This window comes from Hyperolius riggenbachi, chromosome 10, assembly GCF_040937935.1.
Source record: "Hyperolius riggenbachi isolate aHypRig1 chromosome 10, aHypRig1.pri, whole genome shotgun sequence".
NCBI classification, from domain to species: Eukaryota; Metazoa; Chordata; class Amphibia; order Anura; family Hyperoliidae; genus Hyperolius; species Hyperolius riggenbachi.
Window position 1 is genome coordinate 80,863,160 of NC_090655.1, and position 15,484 is coordinate 80,878,643.

The window sequence follows — 15,484 nt, forward strand, 5'->3', positions numbered from 1 at the left end:
TGTGTTGTGTTGTGTTGTGTTGTGTTGTGTTGTGTTGTGTTGTGTTGTGTTGTGTTGTGTTGTGTTGTGTTGTGTTGTGTTGTGTTGTGTTGTGTTGTGTTGTGTTGTGTTGTGTTGTGTTGTGTTGTGTTGTGTTGTGTTGTGTTGTGTTGTGTTGTGTTGTGTTGTGTTGTGTTGTGTTGTGTTGTGTTGTGTTGTGTTGTGTTGTGTTGTGTTGTGTTGTGTTGTGTTGTGTTGTGTTGTGTTGTGTTGTGTTGTGTTGTGTTGTGTTGTGTTGTGTTGTGTTGTGTTGTGTTGTGTTGTGTTGTGTTGTGTTGTGTTGTGTTGTGTTGTGTTGTGTTGTGTTGTGTTGTGTTGTGTTGTGTTGTGTTGTGTTGTGTTGTGTTGTGTTGTGTTGTGTTGTGTTGTGTTGTGTTGTGTTGTGTTGTGTTGTGTTGTGTTGTGTTGTGTTGTGTTGTGTCATGCAGCCAAAAACCAAACCTCTCTGGTGGGCACCAGCTCACTTTCATTAGCCAAGCGGTTTCCCCCTGCAAGAGTTGTAAAAACGCTTCAGAACCGCTCTGGTGTGCACCAGGTGTTATTCAGACACCACTGCAGCCATATAGATCAGCAGGGCTACCAAGCAACTGGTATTGGCCTCCATATCCTTCTTACTTCAGCTGCCCTTTAAGACTCACCTTGTGTATCCTGTTAAAACATAATATTAATGGAGGGGAAGCTCCATTGCACATTACATGCAGTGTGACATTTGGTGCAGTTAAAAAGTATGCTTCAGTGTAAAACGTATCTGTCACAATGCCTTAGTGTGAGTAGCCTTGAGGCAGGGGACACAACTGGTTTCATGTGCGTTTTCTGAAAGACTTCTGAGGAACTTGGTAATCAATGGATAGTACACAAAGCATTTTTCGCAAGTAGCGAAAAAAAACAAAAAAAAAAAGTTCAGAATCATACTGCAGGGTTTTTTTTTGAACAATTACATTAGTGGCTGTGAGAGGGAGAAAAAAAAATCCTGCATAAAAAAAACACACATGACATGCAGAAAAACCACACAGGAAAAACTGAAAGACAAGTGTGCCCCTTTCCTTAAATTGTACCAGAGACTAACAAATAGAACAAATCTATACTTACCCTGGCTTTCCCCCAACCAAACCAAAATACATGTCAAATTGTGCACTGGAAACATTCCTACCCCAATTGGATGGGGTGTAACTAGGAGACAAAAAAGAAAAAAAAAACACCTCAAAATGGGAACATTGGCTAGCAAGTCTTTAAAAAGGTGACCAATAATGGTATAATTTGGGAGAGAAAACACTTTTTCAGTTTCCACATGACAAATGCCACAGTTTGGCCCTTACCTGATTACAATGATACCTTATTTCACTATTAGCTGGGCATGCTGGAAACCATTACCCCCAGCCTGCATGTCAGTAGTGATCAGATGCTATTGCTAGGGCAACAGGTCAGGGGCCCCAGTGCTGTACAGATGCATCACTAGGTAATGGCAAAGCAATGCATCTGTACAGCACTGGGCCTCAAAACTATTGCCTCAGCAATAACGACTCATCCCTACAGGCGGCAGTCATTAAAGGTTTAATAACAAATATAGATATTACAAGGGGTAAAACAAAAAAAACTGCACCAACTCAAAATAATTTGCATCTGAATGACCACTCCTAATTAGCAGCTCTGCCAAGCAACTGGTATTAACAAAAAAACAAAAAAACACAATATATAAATATATATATATATATATTTATATTTATTTTTCTTAATAATCCTTACTTCATGTTCTCTTTAATTATGTACACCTTTCATGTAAAAGTCTTTCATGCTAGTTCACATCTGATATTGTGTTCCCATTCCTACAGCAAACAGAAAAGCAGTGCCACACAGGACCCCCACGCTGCGTCACATACAGTCAATGAAAAGTATGCTTCACTGTCATAGCATGCATTTTGCGCCATGGGTTATGCTGCCACACATTATTATACCACAACACACTGCATATGTCACATGGTGCATTACAGAGTGGCCATTACAAACAAAAAATAAAAGTTTCAACATGCTCCCTGGGTTACCCTTGATATACAGACCAAAGTTGGTGTCAAATAAGTAAATGTATTGCAATCACAACAATCAGCCCCACCCCATAGACTTCAATACGAGAGGAGGAAAAAAATAAATAAATAAAAATAAATAAACACCACCACAAACAACCCCACACACCTTACAAAATCAAGTTACAGAATGTTGCCTGCTCATCCCTATGCAAGCCTGGAACATCTACAACCAATAGAAAGCGGATTACATATCTACACACACACCCCTAATACTGATCTGTGGTTATCCACCATGTATACTTGATAACCTACCCCCTCCAAAAAAATCCCAAGAACTTACACCCAAGCCTTCCTGGAATGCACTTCACACCAGGCTGATGGTCTGTGGTCAGAAAACAGCTTACAGGCTGAGCTAAGGAGCCCACCTACCAGTGTGCAGGGGGCAGGAACTCCCACAATGCAGTAGTAGGGATGGGCAATGAGATGCAAATACTACCAAGTTAATGCAGAATCATGCAATTTTATATGCAAATATATGCAGCTTGGAAATGGGACAAATTAATTCTGCCAAGGTGATGGGCCATTTTCAAGCGTCATACATTTGTGTGTAAAACTTGCATAATCCTGCACCAGCTGGGAATGATTTGCTTATCATTGATGATCCCTAGTCAGGGGCTCTACAACAAACTGGCTAGATTTTATTGTTCCAATCCTAAGCAGCAAACATTGCATACAATTAGAATAAAATTGACATCAGGGAATGGTTACCATTTCATTGACCAGGGGAGTTGTTAGGGTCCTGGGAGATCAGGAGCCCCTCTGCAGCAGGTTACCACAAAAGAGCAGCAGTTGTGTTACCACACAAATACCATAAACGGCCAGAATTTTACAATAACAGGCAGAGTTCCTGTGTTGGCCAGGGTGCTGGCCTGGCCTGGCAGTCATGTGAGCTGGGTTGGCTGGTGGGGATGCTCTGCTGGCATAACGAGCTGGTGGTACTGAGCTGAATTGCTTAAAGGGAACCAGAGAGGAATGTTGTTAAAAAAAATAGAACAGGCTTTTATACATCCCTGGGGCTTCTTCTAGCCCCATAAGCCTGGATCGCTCCCACGCCACCATTCTCCGCTTCCTGTATCGGCGGTACCGGGTCCCGTCACTTCCGGCGGACGCGGCCAATTGTCCACATCACAGGGGCTCCCTCCATACCGGTACGCATGAGGCTGCGCAGTAAGCAGCCTCATGCGTACGTATATGGAGGGAGCCCCGTGTGATGCGGACAATTGGCCGACTGGTAGCAATGATGGTACTAGGTACCGGCGGATCCAGGCAGCAGAGGACGGCGGCGTGGGAGCGATCCGTGCGTATGGGGCGGGAGGAAGCCCCAGGTATGTATAAAAGCTCCCCCCCCCCCCCCCCGTCGTCTCTGGTTCCCTTTAACAGCCTGGTGATGCTGACTGTATTGTGCCAGCCGAGTGACCGGCTGACCTGGGGATGCTATGCTGGGTGACCTGCTGTGCTGCAGGATGGCTGGCTGTTACAGACTGGGCCTGCAGCTCCTTGAGGCCTCTTTCAGACAGGCGTTTCATTCACTGCCTGTCAGCTGCTCTCCAGCACCTGTTAGTGCCTCTGCTGTCTGAAAGAGGCCTAAAGGAAACCAAAGAACTACAAGCATTTATGCTTACCTGAGTACTTCCTCCAGGGGGCCTGTAGGCTGCAACAAGAGATATGGGGGCTGCAAAACGTAATTTCCCTTAAACAATATCATTTGTTTTGCTATACAGCTGATTTGGTTGCAGTAGTGACTGAATCACACCAGAAACAAACATCAGATAATCTTGTCAGAAGTGACAATGTCAGAAGCACCTGATATGCTACATGCTTGTTCAGGGTCAATAGCTAAAAAGATTACAGGCAGATGATAAGCAGGATAGCCAAGAAACTGGTATTGTTTGAAGGGAACCTAAACTGAGAAGGATATAGATTTTTTCTTTTAAAATAATACCAGTTGCCTAACTCTCCTGACGAACGATCCTGTGTATCCAATACTGTTAGCCACAGCCCCTCAACAACCATGCAGATCAGGTGTTCTGACTGAAGTCAGACTGGATTAGCTGCTTGCTTGTTTCTGGTGTGATTAAGCCACTACTGCAGTCAAAGAGATCAGTAGGACTGCCAGGCAACTGGTATTGTTTAAAAGGAAACATATATATCCCTCTCAGTTGAGTTTCCCTTTAAAAGCAAGTGGGTGAGCTCAGCTACTTACCGTGAGGACAACTGCGGCACGAGGCCGGCTTCTGCTGCTGTACATAGTGGAGGAGGAGGCATGAGGCCGGCTTCAGCTGCTGGAAGAGGCACGAGGCCGGCTTCTGCTGCTGTACATGGTGGAGGAGGAGGCATGAGGCCGGCTTCAGCTGCTGCTGGAGGAGGCATGAGGCCGGCTTCAGCTGCTGCTGGAGGAGGCATGAGGCCGGCTTCAGCTGCTGCTGGAGGAGGCATGAGGCCGGCTTCAGCTGCTGCTGGAGGAGGCATGAGGCCGGCTTCAGCTGCTGCTGGAGGAGGCATGAGGCCGGCTTCTGCTGCTGTACATGGTGGAGGAGGAGGCATGAGGCCGGCTTCAGCTGCTGCTGGAGGAGGCATGAGGCCGGCTTCAGCTGCTGCTGGAGGAGGCATGAGGCCGGCTTCAGCTGCTGCTGGAGGAGGCATGAGGCCGGCTTCTGCTGGAGGAGGCATGAGGCCGGCTTCTGCTGGAGGAGGCATGAGGCCGGCTTCTGCTGGAGGAGGCATGAGGCCGGCTTCTGCTGGAGGAGGCATGAGGCCGGCTTCTGCTGGAGGAGGCATGAGGCCGGCTTCTGCTGGAGGAGGCATGAGGCCGGCTTCTGCTGGAGGAGGCATGAGGCCGGCTTCTGCTGGAGGAGGCATGAGGCCGGCTTCTGCTGCAGGAGGCATGAGGCCGGCTTCTGCTGCAGGAGGCATGAGGCCGGCTTCTGCTGCAGGAGGCATGAGGCCGGCTTCTGCTGCAGGAGGCATGAGGCCGGCTTCTGCTGCAGGAGGCATGAGGCCGGCTTCTGCTGCAGGAGGCATGAGGCCGGCTTCTGCTGCAGGAGGCATGAGGCCGGCTTCTGCTGCAGGAGGCATGAGGCCGGCTTCTGCTGCAGGAGGCATGAGGCCGGCTTCTGCTGCAGGAGGCATGAGGCCGGCTTCTGCTGCAGGAGGCATGAGGCCGGCTTCTGCTGCAGGAGGCCGGCTTCTGCTGCAGGAGGCATGAGGCCGGCTTCTGCTGCTGCTGGAGGAGGCATGAGGCTGGCTTCTGCTGCTGCTGGAGGAGGCATGAGGCTGGCTTCTGCTGCTGCTGGAGGAGGCATGAGGCTGGCTTCTGCTGCTGCTGGAGGAGGCATGAGGCTGGCTTCTGCTGCTGCTGGAGGAGGCATGAGGCTGGCTTCTGCTGGAGGAGGAGGCATGAGGCTGGCTTCTGCTGGAGGAGGAGGCATGAGGCTGGCTGCTGCTGCTGGAGGAGGCATGAGGCTGGCTTCTGCTGAAGGAGGAGGCATGAGGCTGGCTTCTGCTGAAGGAGGAGGCATGAGGCTGGCTTCTGCTGAAGGAGGACTCATAGGATGACAGGCAGGCTGTGAGCACTACACGCCAGACTATATCAGCTGATCCCCATGCACACTACAGAAGTACTACTCAAACCTCCCACCTTTTCACATCAAATCCACGCCCCCTGCCAGTGATTGGCCAGGGGGCGATGGGGTTTCGTGTGACAGACTCAGCCTCAGCCCATAAGGATAGCTGCAGGCTGAGCTAGATGATGATGATGTAAGCACCAAACCCCGCCCACAACACATTGCCAACCATGTCAATTAACAAACTTTCTATAAATAGTGTTACTTTTTTGTGTCCGGGATTTCAGTATAAATCGCTGCAACGTCCATAAATATGTGTTTCCTGCTGAGCATGCAGACAAGAGTCCCGCCCCTCAGCTCTGCTAAACCAATCAGCGCAGCTTAGCCTCAGCCTTTGTTTCCCCTCCCCCCCTGCCTTGGCCAATGATGCCGCCAGTTTCTTTTTCCCCTCCGTCTTGGCCCCGCCCCCACATAGACAATCTCCTGCAAGCAGCCAGAGAGAAGTGAACGACAAGTGTGTGAAACATGAGGATGTGATGTGAGTGACTGGCATGCACAGGGTCAGGGCTGGATTTCTGGGAAGCCAACATAGGACGGTGCCTGGGGAGGGAAATTGCTAAGGGCGGATGGGGAGCTGCACACGTTGCCACAGACACACTGCAGCCCGTCCTGAGACAGGAACACAGGAGAGAGTTTGCTGAGCTGATGGAAGCCTGCAGCGGCTGGACGGAGGCCGCAGGGCGACATCTCCCTGCACAGTTTAGGATGCTCTCTACCACCGGGATAGCATAGTAACCCCTTCACTGGACAGTGGAGAGGGCCCTTCAGTGCAGCCTCTCCTGTGCAGATAAGAGAGGAGATATCACGCTGCCTGGAGGAGCAGATGTGCCTGCTGGGAATACCTTCTGCTGCTTTACAGCCCGAGTATGTGGTGACCTGGGTCCCCTTCTGGTTGAATAGGCTTGTTCGGTGCACAAGGGCGGTGTACCGACGAAATAACCTACCCGTGGAATCAGCTTACATTCACTATCAAACGTATAGCAGGAGGGTTAGGGCGGCCGTGGGTGAGCACATTTGTACTGGGTATGTGACAATGGGCAGAAAACGAGCGGAAGGAGCGGCCGAGGTGACGAGCGGGGATCAATCCAGGCGCCGGCGGGGACAAGCAGGGATGCGCCGGGATCGAGCCAGCGGCTCAATCCGGAGCAACTATCTAACCATGTATTCTCAGCATCAGTACTACTCGGCATGCATGATCGATCCTTTGTTGCACATGCCCAGTACAGACATACTCACCCACGGCCATGGTTGCACAGTGAAGAAACATTGGACCAAAGAGGGGCCCACCACTGGAATGGTGCACAAACATTTCTGGAGTGACACACCTTGCCCGAGTGTTGGGTGCTGAACCTGGGTGCTAAGCCATGTCACCCAAATGTCAATAGTTGCAAATGAATTTAGCTCAGCACACCATCATCACAACGCAGTTTTTAATTTTATTTTATTGCATAAGTCAGCACAAGCTTGTGCGCGCCTGAAAACGCCATAAATCACCCCTAATCCCTTACGGCAAAATCCATGACTTTCTAGGTCGTGGATGTTGCTGCCCTAAGGAAGCAGAGCTTTCAGCTGCAGCTCTGCCTCCATGCGCGTCAATCCGCGCATATCTCTGCCGAGGCGGCGATCAGCGCTGATGGACGCGCATGGAGGCACAGCTGCAGCTGGAAGTTCTTACTCTATGCGGAGGGAGCCCCGTGATGTCCCCAAGGTAATTTGGGCTGATTTATGGCGTTTTCAGCCGCGGGGATGCAGCGTTTTAGGAGGGGCAATTAGGTTAAAGAGGTTTTTATAGTAAAAACCTTGTTTTTAGTAGACTTCAGATTCTCTTTAACCTCTTGACGACCAGCTAATGCCGATCGGCGTAAACTGGTCGTCTGCGGGTTACCATGGAAACAGCCGCTGGATCGAGCGGCCTTTCCATGTCAGTTCACGGAGGGTGTCTCCATGAACAGCCGGAGAGCCGCCTATCGCGGCTCGCCGGCAAAATGTAAACACGCGGGGAAGAAATTCCCGCTGTTTACATCATACGGCACTGCTGCGCAGCAGCGCCGTAAGGCAGATCGGCGATCCCCGGCTTTCGATTGGCCGGGGATCGCCGACATCTGATAGGCGGAAGCTTCGGAGTTCCGTCCTGCGCATTACGGAGAGAGGGAGGGAGGTAAGGAGGCAGAGGGCGGAAATGGCTGCGGAGGGGGGTTTGAGGAGCCCCCCACCCCCCGCAAAACGCAGATGGCCGGCGGCGATCAGACACCCCCGGCAGGACATCCCCCTAGTGGGGAAAAAAGGGGGGGAAGTCTGATCGCCCTGGCATAATACTGATCTGTGCTGCGGGCTGGAGAGCCCACGCAGCACAGATCAGCCAATACAGCCCTGGTCGGCAAGTGGTTAAAAGGACAGTTGTGAGCTAAAAAAAAAAAGCAATCTGCATGGAGGAGGCTGGAGGAAGCCCCAGGTATGAATAAAACTCCATGTGTGCTTGCATGTGGAATAATATGCGCTTTTTTTTTTTTTTTTTTTTTTTTTAGCTGCTAATGTAATTGATAGCAAAAACACACACAGTGCTGCATTCTGCTGTCAGTTATTTTCTGCATCTGGAAAACATGTTTAAAGTGTACCTGATACTGGGGAGGGGGAAAGATTCATACATACCTGAGGCTTCCTCACTGTCCTCCCGGGACACCTCGATCTGCTGCTAGGGTCCTCTGAAGTTCAGCTTTGCATTCACCGCCATTGCACTCCTAACTCCAGGAGCGTTCTGCACCTGTACAGTAGTACTGCGCAGGCACTGTATGCTCTTGGTGACGGGAGCATGAAGGGGGCGGGAACGTGGCCGAGCCGCGCATGTGCAAAGGCCATAGCGGCAGATTGAGGCAGGTCAGGAGGACGGCAAAGGAGCCAAGGGGCTGGAGGAGGCTCCAGGTATGTATGACTTTTTTTCCCCCACCACTGTCATGTTCCCTTTAAAGTGGACCTGAACTCTTGCACTTGACGGAAGAAAAACATATAGAAACTAGGCCTAAGGCCTGTTTACAGACGGGCGCTAGGCTCTTTCTGAATAAGCCGCCCGCCCCCCTGTCCTCCTCCTCCTGTTGGCTACACATGCGCAGTAGCCATAAAACACGGACAGGAGGAGGATGACGCAAGGACGGTTAGGGTTTATTATATAGGATGCACCCTGTATGTATTTAGAGAGTTTAGCCTGACTTATTACCCCTCATTTGTGTCTACTCACAAGTTGTAATTTGATCTATCCCCTGTGTCACCTGACTGCCATGGCAGATAAGATCATTTGAAAGCACAGGATAATTACATGTCTGCTTCCATGAAAGCAGGAAGTAGAAACAGATTTATTGCAGGATGTGTATCAGCTGTAACAAAGAAATGTTTTTCTTTAAAAGTTATGCTGTTGTACATCGTTTAGAGCATAGAGGAAGTTCTGAGTTCAGGTCAGCTTTACAGGCACCCTTATCAGACGCCGCGGGTATGCATAGAAGCATACCCACGGCCATTTGGTTAAGAGGAGACACTCACTGGCCCCTTAAAGAGACTCTGAAGTCTCTAAAAAAACGTATTTTTATTTAAGAATTATGATTAATACCTTAGCCCTAACTAAACCGCCTCATCCCCGCCGCTTTAAACTATCTAAATCCCCCCTAACGTGCCCTCCCTCTCCCCTGCAAAATCTATGACTTTCTTGGTCGTGGATTTTGCTGCCAGCATTAGCTTCCGTGTGAGGCAGGGGTATGAGCTGCAGCCCTCCCTCACGCGTCTGTCAGCGGCGGATCTCCGCCTCTCCCCCGCCCCTTTCAGTGAAGGAAGGCTGAGAGGGGAGGGGGAGAGGCAGCGATCCGCCGCTGACAGACGCGTGTGAGGCAGGGCTGCAGCTCATAGCCCTGCCTCACATGGAAGCGCTTCCCGGATTGCCCCCCGGGGAGTTCGGGGGGATTTAGTTAGGACTAAAATATTAAAAACATTTATTCAATAAATATACATGGTTATTTTTGAGACTTCAGAGTCTCTTTGAGGTGTGTACACACGTACTATTGTAACACGAGTCCGTCAGACCTTCCCGCTGGGCGGACCACAGATCCACTCAGCACTTACAAATGACAACAAATTTGTTTTATCAATATTTGGGCTCCTCCTTCCCCCTTGTGTTTCTTTGTCACAGCTGATGCAAATTCTACAATAAATCTTCAGTGTTTCTACTTCCTGCTTTCATGGAAGCGGAAATATTGTTAACATTCTGTGCTTTCAAATGACCTTATCTGCAGTGACAGTCAGCTGACCCAGGGGAGAGATCAAATTACAGTTATGATTAGACACAGATGAGGGGGAATTAGACAAGCTTACCTCTCTAAATACACACAGGGTGCATTTCTCTGTTTTATTTCTGTCCTGTTCAAGAGTTCTGGTCCACTTTAACCACTTGAGGACCACAGTGCTAAACCCCCCTAAAGACCAGGCCATTTTTTACTAAAAGGGCCACTGCAGCTTTAAGGGCTCGCTTCAAGGCCACACAACACAGCACACAAGTGATTCCCCCACCCCCTTTTTCTCCCCACCAACAGAGCTCTGTTGGTGGGGTCTGATCGCCCCTCAGATGTTTATTTTTTTTAACAAATATTTATTTTTAATAAAAAGGTGTATTTTTCTTTAATTTTTCCAACCTTCCCTCCCTCCCCCGGCCAGCCTATCACAGCGATTGGCTGTGATAGGCTTCAGCCTATAACTGCCCATCGCTCCTGTGTCCCACAGAGGGACAGTTGTTTCACACGGCTGTCCCCACTGCAGCGCTGCTCGAGGACTGAAGGCTGGGCGGAGCTCCGCCTTCCAAGCGGAGATGCATGGTTGTTAGGTAGTTAAACAATACTACTTGCCTGGCAGTCCTGCTGATCCCTTTTGCTGCAGTAGTGTCTGAATCACACACCTGCAACAAGCATGTGGATAATCCAGTCAGAAAGACCTGATCTGCATGCTTGTTCAGGGTCTATGACTAAAAATATTAGAGGCAGATGACCAGCAGGACAGCCCGGCAAATGGAAATAGGGAAATATTTTAAATGTTGCAATAACCGTGACAAATGGGCAAATAAAATGTGTGGCTTTTATCTACAGTAGAACGTTTTATTTTATGACTAGAATGGCCGAAAACTGAAATATTTATTTTCCACTTTTTTATTAATATTCCCATTAACCTCCTCGGCGTTCTATTGAGATCGCCAGGGAGGCTGCGGGAGGGTTTTTTTTTTATTAAAAAAAAACTATTTCATGCAGCCAACTGAAAGTTGGCTGCATGAAAGCCCACTAGAGGGCGCTCCGGAGGCGTTCTTCCGATCGCCTCCGGCGCCCATAATAAACAAGGAAGGCCGCAATGAGCGGCCTTCCTTGTTTTGCTTAGATCGTCGCCATGGCGACGAGCGGAGTGACGTCATGGACGTCAGCCGACGTCCTGACGTCAGCCGCCTCCGATCCAGCCCTTAGCGCTGGCCGGAACTTTTTGTTCCGGCTGCGCAGGGCTCAGGCGGCTAGGGGGGCCCTCTTTCGCCGCTACTCGCGGCGAATCGCCGCAGAGCGGCGGCGATCAGGCAGCACACGCGGCTGGCAAAGTGCCGGCTGCGTGTGCTGCACTTTATTTGATAAAAATCGGCCCAGCAGGGCCTGAGCGGCAGCCTCCGGCGGTGATGGACGAGCTGAGCTCGTCCATACCGCTCAGGAGGTTAAAATGCATTTAGAATAAAATAATTCTTAGCATAATGTACCACTCAAGATGTAGATGATTTGTTGTGATAAGTAGTGATTAAGTTATTGGTGAAAGAAAGGGAGGAGCGCTGAAAGGTGAAAATTTCTCTGGCCCTAAAGGGGAAACACCCCGCAGTGGTCAAGTGGTTAAACACGTCCTTAAAGAGGAACTGTAACGACAAAACGGCCCCTGGGGGGTACTCACCTCGGGTGGGGGAAGCCTCAGGATCCTAATGAGGCTTCCCACGCCGTCCTGCGTCCCTCGGGGGTCTCGCTGTAGCCCTCCGTACAGCGGTGACGCAATATTTACCTTCCTGGCTCCTGCGCAGGCGCTCTGATGGCTGTCGGCGCCGAAGTAGGCGGAAATACCCGATCGCCGTCGGGTCTGCTCTACTGCGCAGGCGCAAGTTTCCGGCGCCTGCGCAGTAGAGCGGACCCGACGGAGATCGGGTATTTCCGTGCCGAAAGTCGCCACAGCGTCCCCGCTGGAGCCAGCAAAGGTAAATATTGAACTGACAGTCGGCACAGTCGCCGGCTGTTCGGAGGGCTGCGGCGAGACCCCCGTAGGACAGAGGACGGCGTGGGAAGCCTCATTAGGATCCCGAGGCTTCCCCCACTCGAGGTGAGTACCCCCCAGGGGATGTTTTTCATGTTACAGAGTCTCTTTAACCCATTCAGGTTCCGTCGTTTTCACGTGAGAAATGTTCACCTCCCATTCATTAGCCTATAACTTTATCACTACTTATCACAATGCACTGATCTATATCTTATTTTTTTCCGCCACCAATTAGGCTTTCTTTGGGGGGTACATTTTGCTAAGAGCCACTTTACTGTAAATGCATTTTAACAAGAAGAATAAGAAAAAAATGGAAAAATTCATTATTTCTCAGTTTTCAGCCATTATAGTTTTAAAATAATACATGCCTCCATAATTAAAACTCGCGTATTGTATTTGTCCATATGTCCCGGTTATTACACCGTTAAAATTATGTCCCTATCACAATGTATGGCGACAATATTTTATTTGGAAATAAAGGTGCATTTTTTTCTATTTTGCATCTATCACTATTTACAAGTTTAAAATAAAAAAAAATAGAAATATTTCATCTTTACATTGATATTTAAAAAGTTTAGACCCTTAGGTAAATATTTACATGTTTTTTTTTATTGAAATTTTTTTTTTATACTAAACATTTTATTTGGGTACTTTTGGGAGGGTGGGAGGTAAACAATAGATTTATAATGTAAATGTGTGTTAATTCTTTTTTTTTTTTTTTTTCAGGTGTAGTATTACTTTTTGGCCACAAGATGGCAGCCATGAGTTTGTTTACATGACGTCACTCTAAGCGTAGCACGCGCTTAGAGTGACGCATCGGGAAGGAGACGGCCAGAAAAAGCTCAGCTTCCGAGAGAAGCTGTCGCTTTTTCAGCGGGGGAGAGGAATCAATGATCGGGCTCCGTAGCCCGATACATTGATTCCTTGGCTACCGAATCCGCGGCCGGGAGTGCACGTGCACGCGCACAATCGGCCGCGGGGGCGCGCTGTAGCGCGCATGGTTCCTGGACGTAGAAACTACGTCCAGGAACCAAAATAGGTTAAACAAAGCACTCCACTCTGGCCAAGAAGAGGATGTTTTTAATGCCAGAGAGGGTAGATCAGGCCTGAAGCCGCTATTATCTGTGTGAATAGTGAGATTCAAACAGACAAAAGGCCAGGATCCAATCAGCCGTCACTTGGTTGAGTGATAAAAATCACAGCAGTTCTTTTATATTGTAACAGCTTAATACTTGTATTAATTGCTCCTCCAGCTTTCATGAAAAATACAACGTGACCTTAAAGTGTACCCGAAGCAATAGCGCATACTTACCTAAGAAGGGTGAATCCTCTGGATCCTATAGAGCAATCATTTGCAAATTCTGACCCGGGGTCCACATATGGCCCGCCGAGCCATTTCTGGTGTCTCCCAAAGCTCTTTGCAGTTGTTAATTCCATGTGGCCCACAGGCTGTAGCTGCGGTGCCGCATGCAGGGGTGTACTTAGCGGCAATAAGCAAAAATGAGTTTAATTTTGCTAGTTCGGCCCCCTAGCACTCTCAAGAACAGCGATCTGGCCCTAGGCCTCAAAAGTTTGGACACTCCTGCTGTAGAGGCTTCCCATTGCATCCTCCAGTCCCCTGTTGCCAAACGCAGGCTCTCGGAAGAGGGCTTTATGGTAGGAACATCAGGCCTGCGCACCTCTTCAGGCATAAGTGGGGGTGTACTGCGCCTATTGTTGCAGTACGGCCACACTCAAGCTAGAAGAGGAGGGCAGCCCAAATGTTAAGGAGGGTCCCGGCGAGCTGCGGCTGGAGCCAAGAGGATCCGGGAAGCCTCTATAGGATTCAGAGACTTTCCTCTTCCTCACTTTAAAGTGTCAATATACTTAAAGTGGAACTGCACTCTTACGCAGGGCAGAATGAAAACAGAGAAGAATGCACCCTGAGTGTTATTAGAGAAAAGAGCCCGCCTAATTTCCTTTCATTCAAGTGATCATAAGTGTAATTTCATCTCTCAGCTGTGTCAGCCCAGGAATTCGTCAATCTCCACAGACAACGCTAATATGTAAACACGGGATGTTAACCCTTTCTCCGCTTCCTTAAAAGCATGAAGTAGACACACTGCAGATTTATTGTAGGACCTCCGTAAGCTGTAATAAAGAATTGTTTTTCTTTAAAGGTTATTATGTTGTTGATTATCTTTTAGAGCAGAGAGGAAGTTCTGACTGCAGGTCCGCTTTAAGTGTGTTTAACCACTTAAGGACTGTAGGCTTACACCCCCCTAGTGACCAGGCTATTTTTTACAAATTAGGCCACTGCAGCTTTAAGGCCTTGCTGCAGGGCCGGACAACTCAGCTCACAAGTGATTTTCACCTGCCCCCGCCTTTTCTGCCCAGTAACAAAGATTTCTGTTGGTGGGCTCTGATCGCTGCCAGCATGTTTATTTTTTTTTTTTATTTGTTTATACATTTTTTTTTTTATAAATGTTCCTATTTTTCCCCCCCCCCCTCCCCCCGCCAGCCAGTGGCAGCGCTGCCGTACATCGCAGCGCTGCAACATGTAAATAGATGGCGGTTTTGCCGTCTAACAGTCTCCTAGCGGCAATCTCATCGGCGCATGTGATCCCCTGCAATTTCCGCCCCCAGGACTTCATGCCAATTGGCGTTGAGCGGTCCTGGGGCTGCCGCTGCGTTCACGCCAATTGACGTGGAGCAGTCGGCAAAAAGTTAAAATTAGCTGCATATCCTAGCTTGTAAAGGTGTGAGGTGGGGTCTGCATGGATGGTTCTTGTTTTCCCAGCATATCCCACAGATGTTCTGTTGGAATTTCAAAACCAAAGACCAAGTCACCATCTTCCATTGCTCTATGGTCCAGTTCTGACTCATGTGCCCATGGTAGGTGCTTTCAGTGGCCTACTGGGATCTTCCTCATAGGCAGCCCCATATTCAGCAAGCTGCAATGTCAGGATACTGTTGGCTCATGACCAGTTATACGTTTTTCAGCAGTCCGTGCTGCAGTGGTGGGATAAGGCCACAGGGGCTAGCTTCATTTCCCCACAAACCTTGTCAAGCCCTGGGCAGCCATGGCATGTTATCCGTTGACCAGCTGTCTTTCCTTGGACCACTTGTCATAGGCATCAACCAGTGGATACCAGGAACACCTTGCAAGACCTGCTGTGTTGGAGTTGCTGTGGCCCGGTCATGCTCTGGGGTGCTTCTCTTCAGCAGGGACAGGGAAGCTGGTCAGAGTTCATGGGAAAATGGATGGAGCCAAATACAGGGCAATCTTGGAAGAAAACCTCTTGGAGTCTGCAAAAGACTTGAGACTGGGGCGGAGGTTCACCTTCCAGCAGGACAACGACCCTAATCAAAGCCAGGGCAACAATGGAATGGTTTAAAACAAAACATAGCTATGTGTTAGAATGGCCCAGTCAAAGTCCAGATCTAAATCCAAACGAGAATCTG

At 49.2% G+C, this 15,484-nt stretch overlaps 1 long non-coding RNA gene across 1 annotated transcript in view; it reads right to left on the reverse strand.

Annotated features, from left to right (window-relative positions):
* Positions 1–1,092: 1,092 nt before the first annotated feature.
* LOC137534003 (uncharacterized) overlaps positions 1,093–15,484 on the reverse strand; it is a 75,739-nt gene continuing 61,347 nt past the window's right edge. Inside the window, exon 3 of the long non-coding RNA XR_011024272.1 lies at positions 1,093–1,209. This is a non-coding gene — a long non-coding RNA (uncharacterized lncRNA). The remainder of the gene's footprint in view (positions 1,210–15,484) is intronic.